The sequence below is a fragment of the Dermacentor andersoni genome, chromosome 3, assembly GCF_023375885.2.
Source record: "Dermacentor andersoni chromosome 3, qqDerAnde1_hic_scaffold, whole genome shotgun sequence".
Taxonomy (NCBI): Eukaryota; Metazoa; Arthropoda; class Arachnida; order Ixodida; family Ixodidae; genus Dermacentor; species Dermacentor andersoni.
This window is the reverse complement of record NC_092816.1, coordinates 110,208,620-110,231,935: the sequence shown is the minus strand read 5'-3', so window position 1 is coordinate 110,231,935 and position 23,316 is coordinate 110,208,620. Positions and strand designations below refer to the sequence as shown.

The following is a 23,316-nucleotide window of genomic DNA, read 5'->3' as shown; positions in this document are numbered from 1 at the left end:
CTCATCCGCAAGGCGTACAAACGTGCCATAGGATTGCCGATCAATACCAGCACGGATAAATTTCTCGAACTGGGTTTACACAATACCCTAGATGAGATAATAGAAGCGCACAACGTCGTGCAGTACGAGCGCTTGTCAAAAAGCAGAACCGGACGACACATCCTCGAGACGCTGGGCGTCAGCTACCACACAGAGCAGGGCGAGAAGGCTGCGATACCCATACCGATTCGCGAGCGCATCGCCGTTTCGCCGCTGCCCAAGAACATGCACCCGACGCATCACGTTGGCCGGCGCAACAGGCGCGCGCGAGATTTGCAAAAGAAATACGGCAGCAACAAAGAAACTGTCTACGTAGATGCGGCCCGTTACGAGCGGCAACGTGGTTTCGCCGTCGCAATCACGGACCACAGCGGAACTTGCGTCGCGAGCGCGACGATACGCACGGAAGAGACGTAGGCGGCCGAGGAAGCAGCGATAGCCCTCGCGGTAGCCACCACGGATGCCGAGGTGATAATAAGCGACTCGCAGGCAGCGATACGCAACTACGCTAGCGGCCGGATCTCCCTGGAAGCGGCCAGCATTCTCCAAATTCAACAGGGCAATATTTGCCGCAAAAACGCCCGTTTCCTCGTATGGACCCCCGCCCACACGGACCCTCCGCTCCCGGGAAACGAGACGGCCCACGCCTCGGCTCGAGGACTTACATGCCGAGCCGCGGCGCCCGCCGGCATTCCCGACGTCTCGCCCACCGCAAGAGTGATGCGGGAGTGGACGTGGGGGGATCGCATGACCACTTTCAGAGACATCACGCAACACTACAGATTGAACAGATGTAAATACCCACCACCGCACGCCAAACTAAACAAGAAACAGGCGGTTGCGTGGAGGCAATTGCAGACACACACATATCCTAACCCGGCGATCCTTCACCTCTGCTACCCCGACATTTATCCGTCCGACGACTGTAAAGACGTGCGGAGCCAGAGCGACGCTGCAGCACATGCTGTGGGCATGTACCGGTAGCCAGCAGCAGGAGTCCCCGACTAACGGGATAGAAATGGCAGTCTCGAACCGAGGGGCGCGTTGGGAGGCGGCCCTGCTCAGCCACGACCTCGCCGATCAACTGTGGGCCGTCCGGCACGCCGAGGAAGCCGCCCGAGTCCAAGGACTCGAGGCCGTCACCTAGGCTGGGGTGCTTATGGCCCCACCCCGCCCAAATCGCCGGACATTTGCAATAAGGTTTCACTCCTCCTGAGATGCGCCTAACGCATTCGGCGTTTCAGGCGCTGGCTCGGACGAGACTGTTATCCATTATCAGGCAGGCGTCTGTTGTTTAGTGGCTAGAAGATCTGGCTTCTGTGCTGCGGGACCAGGGCTCGAAACCGACCATCGGATATATTTTTTTTTTCATTATTACTGCTAGTGTCAACTTGCGATATTCCGTAAACGGCACGAAATATGCTGCAGAATGAGAAGTGTAGCCCCCATAACCTTAGTGCTTTAAAGAGAAAACAAAACTCATATATGCAAGTCGGCGACCGCTGAACGAGGCTCAGCGCACTCGACTGCATAGGCACGGTTCGCCGTTGTCGTTTTTCACCCGCGCTTTGTCGCGCTTCTGCGGCTCTCGCTCGCGACATTTGCCGACACCAGCTCACAGTACGTCTCCCACGGCGTCCCTTAGCTTTGACGCTGCGAGCCTATTCTTCGTCAATTAAAGAAGCGCGCACGTAACTGCAGCGAATGCTGACAGTCGACTACTTTTGTGCTGCGCTGGAAATGCTCTTCACCTTGACTGCAGTGCTCTTGAATAGCTTTTCACAGTTCGCGCACTTCCCAAACGATGAGTGTTCACATTCAGCGGGCAGGAGCGGAGTAAACGGAATCGTCAGTGGTGCAGGATAACGCTCTCAGGTGGACTTAACTGCAGAATATATGTGATTAGTAATGCGAAGAAGGGTTGCCACAGCACCACCTTTTCTTGCAGCGCGTCGCTGGTGTTATTGCAGTGTTTCACCTGCTATACATCTTTGGTTGCGAAGCGTCTATAGTTGTTTTCTTGCGGTTATATAAACCGCATTTACTTGATGAACGAATAGTATATGATCCCACACTGCATGGGCCTTTAAAGACGCCCTGTCAAACCTAGTCAACGAGAAAAAATATTTCAGCACTCAGCTTTCCCCGCGAAACGTTTACCGCAATTCTCACGCTCCTGTCAAGTTTACAGACACTTCTGTCAAGTTGCATATTCAATGGACTGTACTGGTCCAACTTGCAAAGAACACACGATTAGCAAATTAGGCGATGTTTCACCTGGAAAAGTTTATCGTTATTAGGCCACTTCAATGTGAATTGTCTGTCGAAAAAAAGACCAACATGAACACATTCATATCCTGCTTGTGCCTCTGTGTCCAAATTCCGATTGGGACTCCCATCTAAGCTTTACCCCTCGCATACCTATTTCCCGGTACAGCTTTCTTTGCCTCAAGGTTTGTAAAGAAAACACAAGAGCCGCTTATTGGGGTAACGAGGTCTGTTGGCAAGCATTGTGCATAATAAGTTGGAAAGAAGGAAGGGCGTATTGTTTACTCGGGAAAGGGCAGTTTTCAGACATAAGAAACAAACAAACAAAACAAGAACATGCAATGTCATAGGTGAGCTCCACCATGGTGTGCAAAAACTTTACACCACGTCGTGGATGCTTCTAGCCCCCCGTCATTGTGGTGATAGGTTAGGAGGCCGAAAAATGAATACCTCTTAGTTTATTTCAAAACAACGTATCACAGGACAGAACAGGAAAAGCTTGCGGTTAGGTATCCGCCACTGCTACTTCGTTCTCCTTCCTGTTGTTCTCGCTTCGTTTCTCTTACAACACTAACAGAAACCAAATAACAGTCTCTTGCACTGCGAGTGTCATGCCATTTCATTTCCACTGTCTCGACGAGTCTGTGCCGATTTTATTCATCAGCGCTGGCTCACTTACTGCGGCAGTGCTGTTGGGACGGCGAATGTGGTCGACACATTTTTCATCGAGATCGGCGCGCTTCTCCGGCATGTAGACTCGGGTGCACATCGACACCGAGATGGCCATGGAAAGATTTCTGTTCCAGTCGGTCTGTTTCTGGATATGTCTCATCACTTTTACCTATGCGAACATGAAAAAAGAATATGTGCAACAGATGAATGCCGCAGTTCTATATGGCAGAAATTAAATAATTTTAGGGCATGTGCACAGCCTAGAAAGTTACGAAACATTGCCAAGCTACTCTGTGTCAGACCTTTCCAAAAACCTGCGGAAGCTTTAGAAATTTAGCACGTATGTAAATATTTTCTGCCCTTTTTATTCCAATGGAAACCAGATGGGAGGTGGCTAATCCTAGAAAGTTCGTTACGCCCACACAAACGCACACACGCAAAGAAAAAAAAAAGGCAACTCACTGGTTTTCATAATTCTCGATGCTGTAATGAAGTGGTTTCGTTTTTTAGGTTTATCTACGTTTTTTGTTAACCTTGTGTAATTAGTTTGTGTTTAACTTCTTTAGAAAGACTAAGCCATAACTCAGTCGGAGGTTGCGTGTGTCCTTTTCTCAGTTTTTTCTTCCCTGCATCTCTCATCGCCAATGAAACCCAGCACTGTGCGCATTGCGAGAAATGTCTCAGAAAATGTGTTTCCTGCCTGTATTAGTTTCACACAACATATCTGTTAGCCGTACGTGTTCCGTACTGATGCTGGACCTCCGCAAAGAGACGCAGCCTTCCATATTTCTTCCAGGTAAAGAGACAGAGAAACTGAATCAATCAATCCTGAAGGAGGTTTTCCTGACTTCCAGGTAAAGACACTTCAGCGCTTACACATGTGGTCGCCTCGTTCCTCGCAACCTCAGACGTCCAAAATGCTCACGTGTTCTCTAGTTTGAGCGTAGTTGACGACTCCCTCAGCGTATATGTATAGACGGGTGAGTAAACGCGACTTGTGCGACTCGATCGGCCGCCCCACTTCAAGTTAACGTGCTACTATGTGCTCCCGTGAAATTACTGTGAACGGTTTATGAAATGCGTTTCATAATCCGTTCTTTCTACAATGCGTTATCTTAAGAACCTCAATAAAACATTGCTTCATCAAATGACAAACATGTAGGTGCAGCGAGGCATCTCTCTATGTATGTGGCGAAACAGTTTTTTTCTGCGTATAGCGCAACTGGTATAGAAAGAGGCAAGTGAGGAACAAGAGACACAAACAGCGCTATGTACAGGTGTTGTTCCTACTCTGCATGCGTTTTTGTACTGGCTACATTAGACAGAAAAACTTTCACAATGACGTACCAACAAGCGGAAAACCTGAACACTAGTAGACAAAAGCGGCATTCTTTTTTTGCATGATTTCCTAGGATTCAATCCACAGAGTGAAAGCGAATGCTTACGGGGAGGAACACTGAGTATCTTAAGAATACAGCTCGAATGAGCTGAGTAACGTGGTTGCTTGACGATCGTAGTAGCTTTGAGGTACTTATTTAGCCTGCTTCCACACTCACTAGAAGGCGCGCCAAGTTGAAAACCTGCGACCAGAAGCCATGCGCGACATGTTCGAGAACGCAACTGCAGCGTCATCAGAATCATCCGTCATAGCAACAACCGCGGATCTTTGTAGCTTGTCTCATGACCCGCAAGCAAGAAATGGGCACTCTGGCTCTCGGTCGGCGTGGTCGCCGCTACGGTCTTTTCCGAATAAACATGACGACGACGGCATGCCACGTTGGCCGTTGTCACATCACTCCTTACAGTATTATTCGTCAGCTTGGTGCCAAGGGAAGCGCACTGGCGAAGTTTTGTTCTGAGTCAAGATCAGGACACATTGGACGGATGTTCTGAAGACGTTTGGCGTGCAGAGAAATGCGAGTTGAAACGTGCATTCGTTTCGCACAATTACTCCTTATTCATGCATCATTCATAAGTAGCCTAATAAGCACAGCGACGATGGCGGGTTGGTTTAGATCTATGTTGTAAAATTTATGGAGCGCGAAGCACTGAAGTGCGGAAAAAAGCACAAAAGACGGACAAAGGAAGAAGGATTGCAAGAGGACAACACGAGCGTTTTTTTTTACTACCAACTGAATTTATTGATCACAATACAGACATATACATACGCAGAAGATGATATAGTTATCAATCACAGCGTCAGAGACACTAGTCGCATGGGAAGGTTAGCCAGCAGTAAAAACAGAGAGGATTAGTGTTGGCATAAGCTCAAAAGCGCGAACTCCTTATTGTGCAAAACCGCTGATGGGTGACTAACGTATGTCTACAAATTTCTTAATAAACTAAGCCCCTGATATTTCTCGCGTTCCCTTATCGTGGTGGTGATGCAGCACACATCCTGATTTAAACTGACGCTTAGATCTGCAGCTATTGTAGTGAAATACTAGTTTAGAAGTTCTTCCTTTACCTACAACATTTTTGTGTTGCCCTAGTCCTTGGTTCATGCAACGGCCCGTTTGCCCATAATATCTGCGGCACCACGAAGAGAGTATTGGATTCACGACCCCAACGCAGCACTTCATAGGCTTACTTTTATTTTCATGTTTTACCGTGCATAATCATCTGTGTTTATTTAGTGCTCCACTAAGGCGTTCATCTGTCATCCTGCAAACACGTCCAGCATTCCAAGAAGCTGATAGGACTACCTCGACACCATATCGCGACCCTATTCATTTTAGCCCATGAAAAACTGTGCACATACGATATAACTGCTGCTCTTTTCTTTTTTCTTTGCCCTTCTGATATTTTCTGGTCCCGCTTATTTTTTTTACTTTATGCAACACTTTCTCACAAATTGACGAAATGACAAACCTCGTGAATCCCACTTTAAGTAGCCTGCATGTCTACCTGTACTTCCACGCTGTTCTCCGCCAGGTGTGAACAATATTTTGTTAACGCGGTGCTGATGGCGGACGCAGCAATCGCCAACTTTGCCGATTTTGAGTGATTAGAGGCGTAATTAGGAACGGGCTTAACGCTTCGCGGTTGGTATGCCCACCGAACACAATCTGGCAGTTGTCTAAAATTAATATCTAAAAAGCTCAACGAGTTGTCCTTAGGAACCTCGCACGTAAAGTCCGATCCTCCGCAGTTTTCTTTGAAAAGACCTAGAATACGCTTGGTCAAGTGGCGACTGCTACCCGAGGAGGAAGGCTGCAAGAAAATGAGCTTGCCATCTACATACCTAGAGGCGACCTTTACAAGGCCGTCTAGATTTTGTTTGAGAATGCTATCAACCTTCGCAAGGAAAATTTCGCTCAGGACTGGCGCTACACTTCAGTGCGCTTCAGTGCACTTTCGAGGATTTCGCTGGAGAAATTTTATAATCAGCCTATTTGTATCCGCTGTCGGTCACAGGACTCTACCATCGATTTCCCTTTTTTTGCGCCCGCTCACCCCATCGGATGCCTGCAAATTTCTCAATTTTATCACACCACTTAATCCTCAGCCGTTTCCTACCGGGTTTCTCTTCTCTAGACACCCACTGTGTACCTCTGACAGAACTCCCGTTAACCGCCCTGCTCTAATTATGGCCAACAATAAAAGCCAAAACGAAGCCAATTGCTCACCATGCCTAGCAGGTTTGTCGTTGTGTTGATTTGGTAAGGCGCCCCTCCTGTGATGACACAAGCGAGGCCTGCGTGGTACTCGTCTACAGTTAAATGCGTCAAAACGATGAGGCCGTCCAAGATGAAGTTCCTGCAATAACAAATTAGGATCATTTTTGTCCAGTGGTCATTTCCAAACGGGTGCGGTTGCACAGTAACTGAATATTTTGCCAAGTGAGGAGAAGGAAAATCAATGACCGACATTAAAGGGAATGGAAGTAGGCCAGAATGTGTTGCGATACGTTGATGGAAACGAAATGGCTATCGATTATAGGGATAGTCTAGCACGCTATTCGGGATTTAAGTAGGAAATATAATTTTAAACTGACAAAGTCAGAAAAAACCAGTAAGTGGCGTGGTCTGGCGGTGAAATCTTGACACTTCGAACTGTAGTCAAGAGATGACTGTACGCAAGTCGACTAGCGTTAGGTATACAGTATAATTACTGCTTAAAATAGCAGTTAGTATATTCTTAGACGTTTGCGCTTTATTCAATGCGCATTACGAAGTAAATAAGGTCCCCGCTAACGAACGGCGCTAGCGTCGTCCCACACGCATCACAGCGCACATGCTGCTGCACGAGCACGAGTATATAGCACGCGCTTGCAACTACACCGAGTTTTGTTATCTCCCTGTTTTAGAAGATGCCATCGACGAGTTCTGCCGTAAATGAGTGCGTTTTTCACCTTCGTGTCACCACCTCTGTCACCCTGTACCGACGCCGAGCTCTCCGCCGACCGTCGGCAGATTGTCGGCGTCGGTCCAGTGTGAAAGAGGCACCGACACGAAGGTGAAAAACGCTGTCGCCGGCAGTCGGCAGACAGCAATTACTTGTGGCGGGGACGGTGGCCTATCGTGCAAGTCGGATTCGTCGCTTCCGCTGCCGCTTTCGTCCATCGAAGCGTGACGTTCTGAAGGATCTAAATTCTGAGTACACATCCGAGCCAAAATCCTTTGTTCCAGCCTGCCCAGGACTTCGAGAGACGACATTGGAAATCAAAAGCGCACGCTTGGCTACAACAACACGAACCGCGTATCACGTGTGACAGCGTCGTTTCGTTTTCGATGCGCTTGGTATCGTTTTTGGTCAAATACCAAAGCAGTTGGACAGGAAACTGCAAGAACACGTAGCTATTATCGCAGATATACTTTAATGCTTTGGAAAACATGAATCGCGGGAACATCGGCTCGTTAAACAAAACAAACGCCGCAATTGTCGTTTGCCTCCCACTAGCGCCGGCCTGTAATCGCTATCGCGCTCACCTGTCACAGTTTTCAGCATGCTTCCAGTGAACGACTTCATTCTTACTGCTGATAGAAAAATACTGATAAAAAAATGTTACACGGCGTTTCCCACGTTACTACTTCATGATTAGACACTCTGGCCGGTAAGCTTTCCATTGCACTAAAAAAAACGTGGGTACCATGAAAATTGGTTGTCAGTTCCTTTAGCGCCACACTCCTTGCTACTTTTTCAATGTAGTTTCTCTTCATGTTCATTTTATTTCTTTGGGAGATCATTCGTTCTCGACGTGTTTCATGACGCTCTACATTCCTTAGTGATTTTAACGTGAGTTTTATATTGAAGTCAACCTTGGCAGCACCGTGTACTTTTGGCGTAGGTAAATATTTATCCTTCGCAATTCCGACCGAAAGGCGAAGCACCGATTGCGATAGCAAATAAGTAGATAGCTGTATGAAGTAAGAGTAGTAGATTTATCGGCCGTGTAAAATGGTAGCCGTTCGCATACTAACTAAATTAACAATGACATAATGTGTAAGCGTGACTCAATCAGGACGTAGAAAGAAACAGACACACAGAGACAGCGCTGTCTTTGTATGTAGATCTGCTTCTTTCTATGTTCTTGTTCAGTCGCGCTTACACATTCTTTCCTGTCGGGAATGCTAGGTCATCCTGATAACGCGCGTGCGGTTCGTTACTGGGTAATACCGGGCTCCAAACGAAAGAAAATGCAGACAAGACAGGTGCCATTTATTGTTGCGTGGCAAGATACGACTAAAAGGGCGTAATTTTGTTTTCGAGTGTAGGCGGACGTTAATGAAACCCAGGTGGTACACATTTCAGGATTACCCCACTACGGCGTGCCTCATAATCGGATCGTGCTTTTGGCACGTAAAACCCAATAATTCTATTTTTTTAAATGTCGTTTTGCGCGTTCCTTGTCCGCGTAAGCTCTGGTCTGCGTTCATGCAGCTATACACTTATTTTCTACACGCATGACGTGGCGCCAACTCCCCCCATTAGCTGCGCCGTCACGTGCCCAATGACGCACGCACTAGTGCACAGGTTCAGTTTGCCAGATGGCTATGACGTGACGTGTGCAGTGACGCACACACGAGGCACAGTCAACCAACCGTGGAGCCGGCTTGGCGTCGGCGAACAACGGCTCAATCTGACGGGGTGTCCTAATTGAAATGCAACAAGCGTCTCAAGACGGCGGCTTGCCCGCAAAAAAATTCATAAGGGCGTTCTATGCCACTTGTCGATGGATGCGTCCGTGGCGTACTGGTTCCAATGTGGGGCTTCTAGAGGTCCTATGTTCGAATGCTTTTGGCATATGATTTTAATAATCTTTATTACATTATTTTTTAAACAGTACTTTGTGTAAAATGATGAATTTACAGAGTTGAAGGCAAGTTTAAGGCCAGAAGGACAAAGTTTAGGCCAATCCGTATACTTCCCATAATTTCCACGCTGGCTGAAGCACCCCGATTGCAGCTCCGGCAAGCACTAGGGCCTAAGTACCTTCTAATAATTATTCCATAAAATGTGTATTGGGTGGTTTCTTAGCTTTCCTCTTGCTACGCCAGGTGTCAGCACATGCTTTACTGGTTTGCTTTGCCTCCTCGTAGAGGGCGCGGGAGTTTTGAGGCAAGGACATTGCAAAATGTATGGAAATCCAAAATCAAGAAGGGGCTGACAGATGTAATAGCACACTGTGGTATAAAGTTTATAAACAGGGATAAGGTACCTCAGAAAGGCTGGCCAACGTTTCGATAGGAGGACCTATCTTCGTCAAAGGCGGCCTCGGCATCCTAGGCATGTTAGTTTTAAAGGGTCAACACTGTGACGTTACGTGTGGTTGTTGTCGGTGGCGGCTGGTTGTAAAGGGAAAGACTTCAGAGGTAATGAGCGCTGTCGCCTGACGTCTGTGAGCGTGGTTCCTAAGACGAGGGGACAAGAGCGGGAGAGTGGGAAGGCGGGCAGAAAAGAAAAGAAAGAAAAGGTGCGAAAAAAAAGGGGGGGGACACTAAGAGGACATAAAAGAACAAGAAAAGAGAAAGAAGGGCATGGGAGGGTGTTGGGGAAGCGAGAGGTTAGGGAGCATTCAGGGGTGTCATTGGCGGCATGTTTTTGTGGCTTTAGAAGAGCTAGTCAGGCGGTTTGTGCGCGAGTAACAAAAAAGACCCAAAAAGGCATCAGTTGAAAAAATGACTTTAGCAGCGTGGCAGCAATGCGTCGGGTAATGTTGAAGGAGTTAAGGTGGCGACAAGGAGTCTGGGGTGCAATGCATGGAGTAACTGGAAGGCTGCGGCATGGTCTTTCAAGGGACGTTAGCTCCAGTAGCTCAACGTAGGTGTCGTTATGGCGGTATACAGAAATGGCGATACCCTGGGTGGCTGAGGCGCCGAAAAAGGTTTCCTGGTGTCTGGGACTTTGGAATGTATTGGTGAGGGTGCTTCAAAAAATATGCGTAATAAAAACAGACAAAAGAATGGGGGGTTGGTACTGAAACCGGTATAACTAATAGGAGGGTGATGTGCGCAGAAGCGAGTGGGTGCAGGTCTAATTGGGAAAAGGGGATCGTACAGTTGATAAAAACGTAAAAACGTGAGAGTATATTAAATTGAGTAGTAGGCAGGAAAATGTTTTTTTGAAATGGAGGAATAGGTGAGGTCAATCCCCTTAACCTCACCTATTCCTAAGGTTATTATTAAGGTTAGCTGGCGGCATAATGCGTTTTGTGCCTTGGTTGATGATACGAGAATTTCAGATTTAAGTTACCTCTTCTAAAGATTCTAAGCTGCCACATGCCAAATTAATTCCCGTCGGGTGTAGGCAATTAAACTTGTGTATGAGGCATGATTCCGTATATTTCGTTTCGCGAGGTGAACGGGAATTGGTAGTGTATAGAGCCTTGCTTTGTCGAATATATGACCATCTTCATTGAAGTGGCTGGCTACTGCTTTAGGTAAATTGTTTTGTATCCGCGCGGTGACCGTTGAGTCTTGTACGAATTTGTTGTCCAGTCTCACCTATGTATTGTTTGCTGCAAGCGGCACATTCTAGAGAGTAGACTAGTTGCTTGATGCGCAGGTAAAACTCGAAGTTACCCTGTATGAGCAATTCGACGCTGTACTTTTTACTGTAGTAGTAGACTGAATATGTTTACATGTAGAGCACCTGGGGCGGCTACAGAGACCGGTTCCTAACTTCGTCTTTTTCATTAGTTTGGTATGCACAATAATATCTTTAAAATTAGTGTTGCCTCTGTAGGCTACTCTGGGTGGGTCGGGAAAAATCTTAAGTTTCTGGTTGCTGGTGAGAATTGGGTAGTAGTAGTAGTAGTAGTAGCAGTAGCAGTAGTAGTAGTTAGTAGTAGTAGTAGTAGTGGTAGTTAGTAGTAGTGGTAGTTAGTAGTAGTAGTTAGTAGTAGTGGTAGTTAGTAGTAGTGGTAGTTAGTAGTAGTAGTTAGTAGTAGTGGTAGTTAGTAGTTAGTAGTACTTAGTAGTAGTTAGTAGTAGTTTCTGGTTGCTGGTGAGAATTGGGTAGTGTCACTGTACTAACCCTTTAAAACTAACATGCCGAGGATGACGAGGCCGCCTTTGACGAAGCTAGGTCCACCTATGGAAACGTTGGCCAACCTTTCTGAGGTACCTTATCCCTGTTTATAACCTTTATACCAAAATGTATGGAAAGGTAGACATATACAGCTCCGCAGTAAAAAGTTGTGCGTTACCGCTTTCTGGGGGAATCACTCAAAGCTGCAGCAAGGTTCAGCGCCACGCTTAGCCTGCTCAAATGATGTTAAACAGTACGCAGGACGACGTGCTGTTGCGATGCGGCGTGCGAGGCAACCTCCCAGGTTGTTACCAGGCGTCTCAAACCATTTGCGTAATGAGAAGTGCCGCCATCATACCGAAAAGAACCCGACTGTGTCTGTAGCTTAAACATTGCCTTGCGTTCCATTATACGCTCCACGTATGGTGTTGGATGCACACGGCCACTCAGCAGCGAAGCTAGGGTCTGTACACACAACGACAATGCCAGAAGCTGAAGGCAGAAGGCTGTCTGGTCTCCTCTGCGGAGGCGATTTAGGGGTGTGTGACCGCGCGTCTACTTGGCTTCGTCACCTTTGCAGCTAGGGACACCATCTCTCGCGTCTGTCAAAACCTAAGGTTTCCGCATGATTAGTGCATGCGTGATCAATAGCGGCACAGCGCGGCCATGGCGACACCGATGAAGGGAACGTGCCTCGAGTTTACGTAGCATTGCTATCCCAGTAAAAGGACACATTTTAGGACGGGCATGTCGAATATGAAATCCTTCACCGCTAGTATTTGGTAGCGCACCTCAGACAGTGTAGGCTATAAGCTAGGAGCACTAGCCAAAATTATGTTCATACCACCCAAGTGTCGAAAGCAACAGAACCCGATCTAGTGTGTCCCAAATATTTCGTGTTTTATTTGTCTGTGATACAAGAGCCCTAGACGTTGTAGCACAGAAAGTCTCGGCACAGAAACTAGGATATATATACAGAAACTATATAGTGAAGGCCGTCGCCCATAGCCCACTCTCAGTCCAGAAATCACGGAAAGCGCCACATTTGATTTTGCTTGGCATCATTGGGACTTTATTATTGTGATAGCAATTATGTGAACCCTCCAGGCGTGTTTCTGCCGCCGGCGTCGCCGTGAGGGCCAGCATGAGTGAAATGGTGTGATGGTGAGTCGGCGAACGCGGTTCAATATCGCGTGCGCAAGCGAGGAACGCGGCCCGGATGCGTGACCTCTCCTCTCGCACACGAGGCAGGGGGGTCAAGCGAGGGAGGAGGGGCGTTCTTCTGCGGCGGTTGCTAGGATGTCTCGATGTCCTCCTCACTAGCCGCTCCGTACATAGTGGAGACAACCGCGGCGTCCTTTACGGCGTTGGCCACGCGAATTGCGGTCGCCGTAGTACACGCCTTTGGCGGACTTCATAGGGATGCGTTGCCGGCGAGAGAGTAAAAAACATCTTTATTATTATTAATTGAACGGAGAGAGGAGCGTGGGAGGAACCCTCAGTCCAGGGTAAGAATATTTCGGCGATGTTTCGAGCCAGTTGTATCATAGTTCGGGGGACCTCGGGAGGTCCGTCGCTGAGGGCATCGTTCCACAGCACTTTGTTGAGTAGGGGTTAAAGGGAGAAAGTTGTTTGCAGTGCACTCAATCGTGACTTGAAAGATTGTGGGTGAGCTACCACAGCCTGGAAAATGGTCTGCAAAACACTAATGGTAGAATTGATTGAGGAACAAGATTTGGGAAGCTTGCGGCTTGTAACTGGTGTAATGCGATTGCTTTCTCTCGCGAGAATGACGGTGGTGGTGCGCCGTGAGTGCGACGAATGCGTGTTTAATGACGGAGGATGCCTCTGTAACGGAGCAAGGGATCCCCCCACCCTGAACTAGTAGCCTCGCCATGCCGAGCAGCCCGGAGGGAAATTTATCGGGCAACCGCATGTGCGCGTTCGTTACCCGGCAGCGAGGTATGACCAAGGGTCCAGAGTAAGTGGATGCGGCGAGGTGGGGTTCTTGCATTTTGCGGCATCTGTGAAAATTTGGTGTGCCGCTCATGATATGCGATGTCCTGATAGGAACGCCCAGCATCCTTGTTGCGAGTCCGTCAATATATTCACTTCCTCAGGAACAGGGATGGCGTATCGAATCGCAAGAGCAACGCCGACAATTTCTCCGTAAGCGGCATTTGTTCCGCGCATTGCAGCCGAGTCTCTCAGGGATACGGTGCCATCCAAGCTACCGAGGTATAGACCTTTTGAGTGCGTGATGTGTCCATGTATAAAGTATGTGTTTCCGGGATGTTTGCAAGCATGCGGCCGAGGTATCGTACACGGGATTTGCTCTTTCCTGCTTCGCCTGCGCGTCGGCTGCTACAAGACGGCTGCTAGAACACACAGGCTGCAGGGAATTGGCGACCCCGCGTGCAGCAACTGCGCCGATTTGGAGACGCTCGACCACTTGCTACTTCACTGCCCTGCCTTCGATGTGGAGCGCACGGACTTGTGTACAGTCTATCGGCGACTGGGACTGACTTGCGATACGGCGACCGCGCTGCTATTCCCTGCAGCCCACTCGTCCATCGTGAAGCACGCTCTTTCGGCACTGCTAGACTACTGCAATGCGACGCACTTGAGAGCGCGGCTCTGAGCCCCGCACTCACTTTTTATGCGAAGCATAGTACTAGAGCTCAACCCAGCTCCTCAGGCGCGGCGGTGTCGCCTTCAATGACCTTTAGTGACCCCATGCCATACCACGTGACACTGTGACGTCACGACAGAGGAGAAACGGGGCTCCAACTCGCGCCGTCGCTCGCGGCGTCGCCTTCAAGGCTGACCACGTGACGTCACGACAGAGGAGAAACGGGGCTCCAACTCGCGCCGTCGCGGCGGTATATAAGCAGCTGCGCTTGTTTCTAGGTGGCTTTGGCTCAACTCTTGCAAGATGGGCTGGGTGGGAATCGAGCCAGGGTCTCCGGAGTGTGAGACGGAGACGCTACCACTGAGCCACGAGTACCTTTTTTTTTTCTTTATTTCCAGACTATCAACAAATACATCAATACGTACTGCTCCCACCATCTGACAATATTCACTTTCCCACCGCTGCGCTTGAAGCTTGCGGTCACTGAGCCACGAGTACGATGCTTCAAAGCGGTACAAAAGCGCCTCTAGTGAATGCGGTGTTGCCTTAGAAACGAGCTGTTTCTAAGGCTCAGGCGTGCGTCGCTTGCTCAGGCGCACATTTCGTTGCCGCGCCGAACGCTGCGTTGCTCGACACTCACCGCGTCCAATGCGGGGCGCGTAGTCGCTGCGCCGTAGCCCATTGTCTTACACCCCTTGGCGGGTCGACGGGAACGCTGTCGCGTTCCACTCTTGAAGGCGAAGCAGAGTAAAGCATGAGTTGTTTCTTCGTCTAGCCGAACCAAATATTGCCAAGCAACAGCAGTTCACCAGGCTAAACAGTGGTTCAACAACTAAAATAAAGGCTATAGAGTATGCTTCGCATCCTGGGCTTAACCTTAGCTAAGCCACAGCCATTTTTTCCCCCTTGCCACGTTCGTCCTGTCTCTCTCTCCATCTTTTTCTTCCCATTCTCTCCTTCCCCGTGCAGTGCTGTTGAGGTGTCCTCCTGTGAGAGACAGTTACTGCGCTGCACTCATCTCTTCCGTTTCCTTCTCTAAAATCACTTCACACACACACACGGGATTTGCGTCGTCCTTTGTCATGCTCGAGGTGCATATTACGTGGTAATGAATGAATACTTAGTGCTTGGCGTATCGTGGATGACAAGGTCGTTGGGCGGGTTTCAGTCTCAAGGGGTGGGTGAGAGTATCCTAGCCGTTTCAGAAGATGTCGACCAGTAGGGGTGAGTAGGAGGCGCTGTCGATGGCTGACCCAATGTGTCTCTAGCAGCTCGTCTGGTGTGTTATGTGTCCCCAAGTTAAGTAGACGGAAGTATAGTTCGCGTTGCCGGCGCTGGTGTGTATTGAAAGCGATCTGCGACGTGGCCAGAGTGCTGGCCCGCGCGGCCCTCATCTTCAAAGCGATCTGCAATGATTGCAGAGTGCGCGTTGTGCCGGTAGCATCGTATGCGCTGTGCTGTCAATGTTTCATTCACGTTGAAGCGAAAGATGCATGAAGGTCAATTCGCTTGCTGCTGCTGCGATTCCTCACTCCGGAATTTTGACAGCGAGTTTCCGCACTCGTCGAGCAAGATGTGGCCATGTTTACCTGTGCGCGCGTGACACCGCGCTGGTTAACTTAGTTGAAAGACGTGGGCGGGTTACTTGGTTTTAATGCATGATAGAATGTGTAAGCGCGACCAAACAAGGACGTAGAAAGAAGCAAACACACAAACACAGCGCTGTCTCTGTTTCTCCGTTTCTGCTTACGTCCTCGTTCAGGCACGTTTATAGATTCTATCATTGCTAATTTAGTTAGTAAGCGAATGTTTACAATGTTGTACGGCCGCTAAAACTACTGTCCTTACTTTGTGCAGCAATCCACTAATTTACTATCGCAATCGGTGCTTTTTTTTTCGGGCGAAACTGCGAAATATTGTTAGGAAGAGAACGCTGTGAGGTAGCGTAGCTGGCGCGGACAATCTGTGTAGTGCGGCACATTGCAAACGGAGCGAAATGTGGTGCGACTGCTTCACTAATCGGGAGATAGCGAGAGGCAGCGCGGGGGTGACGCGTGGGCGCAATTCACAGCATTCGACGCAGGCAGACCTCCGCCCATGCAGTATTTTGTTTCCATGCACAAGATGCGTGCTACTCTGGCACTATATCCTTAACCATTGTCGTCGAACCGCCCCTCTTGCGTGGCAGTACACTTCTCACGCTTTCGTTCCACCGACGAAAACGGCCCTTCGTCGCGGAGAAATAGTGGCACTAGCGTCAGCGGCGACAAAACAGAAGGGAGCGTCACGTCGATCCTTACTCGTAGCCGCTCGCCATCGCGCCTTGCAGGAGCAGTAATCCCCGTCACACACGCTGGCAGCGCGGACAGACCTTGGGAGACCTGGGTGGGTATAAAGCCCCTTAAACTTCGTAAAGCAGCGGCACGCCTTGAAGAATGCCGCCTCCTCCACGCGCGCTCTGGCCGAGGCCGATGCCGCGTCGCTATTGGCCTAATAGCATCACGTGGGCCCTCGCGCGGTGCGTTAGCGCCATTTTCGCTCGAAGAGCGTCTACGGAGTGGCGAGGAGCGCATCTTGGCGCCGTTGCTACGCTCGAGCAGTGTAGGCGGCGCCACGGTCGAGGAGGGAGCGTGAAAGAGAGGAGAAACGAGGAGGAGTGAAGGCGGAGGAGGATAGTGTCGCTACTTTTTTTTACCCCCTCTGAGCCCCATCCGCGCTCGCTCTTTCATTTCTCACTCTGCTCCTTCGCTCCGTTACGCCGACGCCGCCGAGGAACGCCGATTCTGAAAGCATGAATGGGCGCTTGAGAGCTGTGCTCTGAAACGATGAGTAGATCATTTATAAATACAAGAATATTTGCTCTCTTCCAAGGTCACTGCCGGTACCGCTGTGTGGCTTAGGTAAATCAAGAGTACGTCAACCCTGGAATACGACTTTCTCATTTCCAGGCGCCGCTCTTAAAAAAGTTTGCATTCTTAGGGCTTATCTTCTTCCAAAACGATATTCGTCCTCTGCTTTGCTTGCGTTTCCTTTCTTGAAAACTAAGCACTCGTTACTTTTCTGTCGAGAATGCTGTGTCACGCTGATAACGCGCAAGCCGTTCGTGGCTTGGACGTACCGGGCTCGCAGCGTTCAAGAAAGGAAATGAGGGCAAGACAGATGACGATTATTGTTGTGGGACAAAATAAGCCTCAAAGGGCGTAAATATTTTACGTGCGAACGTAACTGGCCAGCTCGTGAAATCGGCGGTGTTTGTCTGTTCGACAATCTGACGGAATGTGAAAGTGTTTAAAAAGCTTAATGGTTTTCCGTTACCTCTGACACCAGCGGCCAGCGGATGAATCATATATTTAGTAGCTTTTGCGAGACGGTTGGCAAGCCGCGAAGAAAACGAAAGAGGGAGGTGCCTGGGCCTCCGCGCTGGCTCTGGTTTGCCCGCAGATTTCGTCTGCACATTTAATTAGCACTACGGACAACTAGAACGCAGAAATTTGAGGATGAAAATCGTTAAGCGTCCTTCATAGTTTTTCAAGTAACACTTTGAACAAAAAGTGTGGCAAGGGTATGTCTGAAATTGCGCTGCTGAAATCTTTGCTATTATTAGATCACGAAAAAAATTATGGTGAACCAACCCCGCTTATTATTCGAGAATACGTTAAACATGCACTGGGAGGTGGTTATTTGCGTTCCAATGTTGCGCTCTGTTATGGAGGTGGCTCCCTCTTACCACCGCGCCTTACCCGTACACGGCAACTAACCGGTACTTCGAGCGCCATTTTCTCAAGCAACGCCTTCGGAACCTCGTGCAGCGCCTGCCACCGCCTCTGATCGCAGATGTTGCGACCGGATGCGCAGCGTCTCAAAGACAGCGTCTCAAAGCGCTAGCTGTCACGAGGACAGAACGCGAGAACGGATGGATGGATGGATGTTATGAGCGTCCCCTTTGGAACGGGGTGGTGGGTTGCGCCACCAAACTCCTGCTGTTACACTGCCTAATGTCCTACCTAAGTTAAACAATAAAAAAAAAAAACACTATGAACTCCCACACCTAAATTTTCTGATCCCCTATTGCTAACTGTGCTTTTGTACGTCTCCATTTTTTGTCGTTTCCATACTTTTTGTCCACCAATCCTCCAATCGCCTCTTACTAATGCCTATTGCGGACATGTTTATTTTTCCACTGCTCCCGCTGAACGCAAGGGCTTCAAGGAGGTCAATGGTGCCTAAATCGACCACTGGGTAGGCGTCTTCCCATTCTAATAAAACATGCTCCATAGTTTCCGTAGCTTTACCGCAGCAAGCACATGCTTCTTGTTCCTTCTTATATCTCGCTTTATAGGTGCGCGTTCTAAGGCATCCCGATCTCGCTTCGAAAAGCTTCCCTTTGAGTTATCATGAATTGTTTCTTTCCTGATTTCGTTTTTTCCTCTTAAGTAGTTACTCATGGCAGGTTTCCTTTTCCATTGCCGCCAACCATGAGATTATTTCAGCCTCGCTGACTTTCCGCTTGACCATCTTTGTTGCTGTGTTGCCCACCCTACAGGCCACATACTTGCTGGTAAGCTTCCTAGTTCTTTTCCTCCACTGCGAATCAATGTTTTTCCTGTACAGATACCTGAACACTCCCCCAGCCCATTTACTTTCTTCCATATTCCTCAGGCGTTCTTCATACTCAATTTTACTGCGAGCTTCCCTGCACTTCAAAACTAGTCCAGCCCATATCATCCTGCACAGCTACGTTTGTAGTCCTCCCGTGAGCGCCCAATGCGAGGCGGCACACTGACCTTTGGTTCCCATCGAGTCCTGATTGTACCCCTGATTTAAAGCAAACAACCGCATTTCCAAAAGTAAGTACTGTTACGTTTCGCCTACGACGCGCGGTATAGCCGGCGCGGATGCAACGGACGCCGGGGCTTCGTTCAAAGCAGCGGACATTTTGGCCCGTTCAGCGCTGCCGCAACGCCTCCCCGCCAAGCGCGTCCAGGCATGGGCCTTCTCTGTGCGCTGCGCTCAAGAAACGCCGAGGGACGACCTGCTTCGGTTACGAGCATCATCGAGCGACATCCCTCCGGACAGCGGATGCACTCCCCTGACCATCGGGATCTTCTTCTCCCGGCGGGGCGGTCTGTTACGTTTCGCCTACGACGTGCGGTATAGCCGGCGCGGATGCAACGGACGCCGGGGCTTCGTTCAAAGCGGCGGACATTTTGGCCCGTTCAGCGCTGCCGCAACGCCTCCTGCCATGCGCGTCCAGGCATGTTTCAATGCCACGTGTCTTCGTGTGTGCGTGTGTGTGTGTGTGCATGTTGGTGCCTACGCTTGTCAAAGCGCGGCAGCCAGGGAGAGGAGCTCCCCAACTGTGAAGCGAGGAGGTCTGACCGGCGCCGGCCCGGCGGATGCGTCACCTTCTAGTCTCAACGTGTCCGCGCGGCGCCGTCACGTGCGCCTCTCGCAAGCCGTTCCTTCCTGCCCTCGACTCCGAGAGCATAAAAGCAGCAGCCCACGGACGCCGAGAGAGGCTCCGATTTCTTCCGTTGAGTAACGTGCTCTCCCGTCTCTCCACTTCGGTCGATCTGACCGGCCGCTCTTTTGCGATGCTAGAATAAACAAGTTGTTCTGTTATCAGTCGACTCATCCTTTGCCAGCACCTTCGGATGCTTCCAGTTGTGCCCCAAGCCGCCAGGCCAACGCTACCCTTGGGGCTTGCGACCCAGATGCAACAACTGGCTGCCAGCGGTGAGATCGCGACAACGGAGGCCAGCAGCGAAGATATGCGGTCGACTGTATGCTGAAAAGCACAACGACCATCCGGGAGCAGTGCAACGAGCCCTGTGTGATGACTGGTTGCCTGCAGCCGAACGACTGCGCTGAATTCTTGGCTGCGAGGTTTGGTGAGTGCGGGACTTTCTTCTTCTGAGTTTTGCCAGGCTTTTCTTAGTGTCAGAAACAGAGCTGGTAATTGTGGTTGTCGTTGCTGCCGGGTTAGTTTGCGGCACGACAATAGCAGGCAGTAGAGAAAGCAGCATTCAGAGCAGCCATGGATTTGAAGTCGTTGCGCAAACCGAAATTGCTGGAGCTTGCAAGAGAGTTGGGTCTGGATGTCTCAGACAAACTCAGAAAACCAGAACTGATAAGGGCTATTCTTGAATTAGAAGCTGAGGATGACGAGCTGTCGGAATGCCTTGAGACCATTGAGGAGAGGGAGCGCGAACGTAAAGAACAAAAAGAGAAAGAAAAAGAGGAACGCTACCGTCAACACGCTTTGGAAATGAAGCGTCTCGAGGTAGAGATGGAACGCGCTCGTAATGGAAGTCAGGCACACGGTGCAGGAGAACGAGTATTATTCAATACGACTGACCTGATGCGGCCATTTAAGCTTAGAGAGGACATTGGTTTGTTCCTGGTTAACTTTGAGCGAACGTGCGAGAAGCAGGGGTTCTCTCGGGAAACGTGGCCACAGCGCTTGCTCACTTTGTTACCCGGCGAGGCGGCCGACGTAGTCGCTCGCTTGAAGAGAGAGGAGGCAGAGGATTTCGACAAATTGAAATTGAGTCTGCTAAAAAAGTACAGGCTGTCAGCGGAGGCGTTCCGTCGGAAGTTTCGGGAAAATGAGAAAGGCAGAAGTGAGTCATATACAGAGTTTGCCTACAGGCTTATGTCAAACATGCAGGAGTGGCTCAAAGAAGAGAAAGCGTTTGGTGACCACGAGAAAGTTCTGCAGTGTTTAGGGCTGGAACAGTTTTATAGTCGGTTACCTGAGAACGTGCGGTACTGGGTCTTGGATAGGCCAGACGTTAGTACGGTGGCTAAAGCCGCCGAGCTAGCCGAAGAGCTTGTGACGCGTCGGGCTCGCGGAGCTAAGGACGGTCAAAAGGGTGAATTTGGCTCCAAGTTTGAGAGGCCGAAGTTCACACCCATGAGAGCAAGGGGCGACACACGTAGTGCGGATGCGAGTGAAAGCAGTCCGACCGAACGTAAGGAGACGGCGGCAGCCGAAGCCGAACGCAGAAAGCGGTTCGAGACGAGGCAAGCGCGCGTGTGTCATACGCGCCAGAAGCCGGGTCACTTTTCGGCGCAGTGTCCAGAAACAAAAACAAGTGTTTTTGCCATTATGCAGCACTGACGAGAACATGAAGCTTCTCGAGCCTTACATGCGAGACCTCCTCGTGAACGGGAAAGAGTGCCGAGTACTTCGCGATTCCGCAGCTACAATGGATGCAGTTCACCCCTCTTACGTAGAACCCGATATGTTCACGGGCGAGTGCGCATGGATCAAGCAAGCCGTGGAAGCTCATAGCGTGTGTCTGCCCGTAGCAAAAGTGCTTATTGAAGGACCTTTCGGAGCACTTGAGATGGAGGCGGCAGTGTCATCTATGCTGCCCCCCCCAGTACCCGTACCTATTTTCGAACAGGTCCGATCACCTCCTGCGCGAGAAGGGGCTTTTGTTTGGTGAGGCTAGCGTTCAGGCCTTAACCAGATCGAAAGTTCGGGAGCTCGCTGCAAAGGCGGTAGTTGCGGGGCCGACGTTGTCGAACAATGAGAAAGGGTCAGAGGCACAGCAAGCTGATATTCAGAGCACGTCCGAACTGAATAAACTTGAGCCTGTAGCGTTGAAGGCACCAGATACTGGAAATGCCCGACACGGGAAAGTTAGAAGAGCTATCTGCAGGTTTGCTTATCGCGCCTACGTCAGATGGACTCAATAGGTTGCTAAAAGTCAGCCGGTCGGCTTTGAGAGCCGAGCAAAAAAAGGGTGCCAGCCTAGAAAACATGCGCTGCAATGTCAAGGAAGGTATCGCCAAGAAAAATGCTCGTTTTGTGGAAAGAGGTGGGGTCCTGTACCGGAAGTACCTAGACCGCAGGGGAGTGGAGTTCGATCAGCTGATCGTGCCTCAGTGCTACCGTCAGGATCTGTTGCACTTGTCGCATGGGGGTTCGTGGTCCGGACACCTAGGCGTTAAGAAAACTAAGGACCGTCTCTTGCAAGAGTTCTATTGGCCAGGGTGTTTTCGGGACGCAGACCACTTTGTGAGGACATGCGACACCTGTCAGCGGGTGGGCAAACCAGGAGACAAATCGAGGGCGCCGTTGAAGTTGGTACCTATCATTACGGAGCCTTTTAGACGGCTCGTTATTGATACAGTGGGACCTCTGCCGGTAACAGCCACGGGGTACAGACACATTTTGACTGTGATCTGCCCAGCGACAAAGTTCCCTGAAGCAGTGCCGCTTAAAGAACTCAGCTCAGTTGAGATAGTCAATGCACTACTGTACATATTTCCGCGAGTTGGTTTTCCTGCGGAAATCCAGTCAGATCAGGGAACAGTGTTTACTAGCGCTTTGACGACAGCCTTTCTCGAAAGGTGCGGGGTAAAGCTGTTACACAGCTCAGTGTACCACCCACAGTCGAATTCCGTTGAGAAGCTCCACTCCGTCATGAAGCGCGTGTTGAGAGCATTGTGGTTTGAACAACAAACTGACTGGGAGCTGTGTCTGCCTGGGGTGATGTTTGCATTAAGGACCGCGCCGCATGCGGCTACGGGGTTTTCGCCAGCTGAGCTGGTGTACGGTCGCTCGCTGTGATCTTCGCTTCGCAAGCTTCGAGAATCGTGGGAAGGCAGGGGCGACGACCCAGTCGTGGTGGAGTACGTGCTTAGGCTCCTCGAACGCTTAAGAAGGGCACAAGAGTTGTCAGGTGAAGCAATGGCAAAGGCCCAGCAGAGGGCCAAGGTTTTTTATGATCGGACAGCCAGGGCCCGTCGTTTTGAGGTGGGCGATGAGGTAATGATATTGCGCACATCGCTAAAAAACAAACTCGACGTGCAGTGGGAGGGCCCAGCACGGATTGTTCAAAAACTGTCGGACGTTAACTACGTGGTGAGTCTGCCATGAAAACGGAAAGCACAGCAAGTTTACCACTGTAATCTGCTCAAACCCTATAGACAACGGGAAGCAGTGGTGTGTATGCTGGTAAACGTTCCTGAAGAGCTTCCGGTCGAGCTTCCGGCACTAGGCTCAGTGACGAACAGGAAAGACACCGATCAAGTCATTAGTGACTTAATCAGTAAAGCACCGCTGTCGCCTGAGCAGAAAACCGAACTACACCAGCTCTTACAAGAGTTTCAAGGTGAGTTCTCTGAGAGGCCTGGTAGGACTTCTGTCCTTACTCATGAAATAGAACTTACCTTCCCAGAGCCAGTACGATCCAAGGCGTACCGAGTGTCACCCCGCC

General features: G+C 49.9%; 1 protein-coding gene and 1 long non-coding RNA gene across 2 annotated transcripts in view; one reads left to right on the top strand and one right to left on the bottom strand.

The window, feature by feature from the left end:
- Positions 1–23,316, top strand: part of LOC126540300 (Na(+)/citrate cotransporter-like) — a 165,581-nt gene that overhangs the window by 13,650 nt on the left and 128,615 nt on the right. The gene's annotated exons all lie outside the window — the stretch shown is intronic.
- LOC140216391 (uncharacterized) overlaps positions 6,623–23,316 on the bottom strand; it is a 31,700-nt gene continuing 15,006 nt past the window's right edge. The window contains exon 3 of the long non-coding RNA XR_011893050.1: positions 6,623–6,738. This is a non-coding gene — a long non-coding RNA (uncharacterized lncRNA). The remainder of the gene's footprint in view (positions 6,739–23,316) is intronic.